At 42.0% G+C, this 748-nt stretch overlaps 1 non-coding gene across 1 annotated transcript; it reads left to right on the top strand.

The window, feature by feature from the left end:
• Positions 1-368: 368 nt before the first annotated feature.
• Positions 369-475, top strand: LOC131241683 (small nucleolar RNA R71). The gene has a single exon (XR_009169240.1). It is a non-coding gene; the product is annotated as a small nucleolar RNA R71 (small nucleolar RNA).
• The last annotated feature ends 273 nt before the right edge of the window (positions 476-748 follow it).

The following is a 748-nucleotide window of genomic DNA, read 5'->3' as shown; positions in this document are numbered from 1 at the left end:
GCACCAGATGGACAAGACTGCATAGGATGGGCAGGACTAGAACATGTGGAATATGCCTCGACTTGAGATGTTTGTGGTGGTCCATTATTTAATACCAGAGCATCAACTTTCTTTGTCAGGTTATCAAGATTGGCGATAAGCTCTGGTATGACTCCTATCTCATATATACCACCTCTCTTTTGTGGTTGGGGACTTCTGTCACCTCTATTTGAATAATCCCATTGCTGGGAATTTTCGCACAAGGTTTCGAAGAAGTTCCATGCTTCGACATCACTTTTGGTCATGAATGACCCTCCACTGGTGGCATCAACCATGCGACGGTTTTGGGGTGACCGTCATAGAAGTATTGAACTTGTTGCCACTTTTCAAAACCATGGTGATGACATTTAAGAAGCAAGTCCTTCCATCTTTCCCAACATTCATGAAAGTGCTCGCCCTCTTTTTGTGTGAAGTTAGTAATTTCTCTACGGAGGGCATTGGTTTTGTGAACGGGGAAGAACTTGTTTAAGAACTTCTTAGACAGTTGGTCCCATGTAGTGATAGATCCAACTTCTAGAGAGTTCAACCATGCTTTCGCCTTATCCTTCAAAGAAAAAGGAAACAGGCGCAAACGGATGAATCGTCTGAGAAGTTTTGGAACTTAAAGGTGGAGCAAATGTTTAAGAATTCTTTCACATGATGATATGGGTCCTCCTTGTCCAATCCATAAAAGGATGGTAACAATTGTATGATTCCAGGTTTAAGTTCA

Source organism: Magnolia sinica, chromosome 3 (genome assembly GCF_029962835.1).
Source record: "Magnolia sinica isolate HGM2019 chromosome 3, MsV1, whole genome shotgun sequence".
Taxonomy (NCBI): domain Eukaryota; kingdom Viridiplantae; phylum Streptophyta; class Magnoliopsida; order Magnoliales; family Magnoliaceae; genus Magnolia; species Magnolia sinica.
The sequence above is the reverse complement of the archived record's forward strand: the minus strand, read 5'-3'. Positions and strand labels throughout refer to the sequence as shown.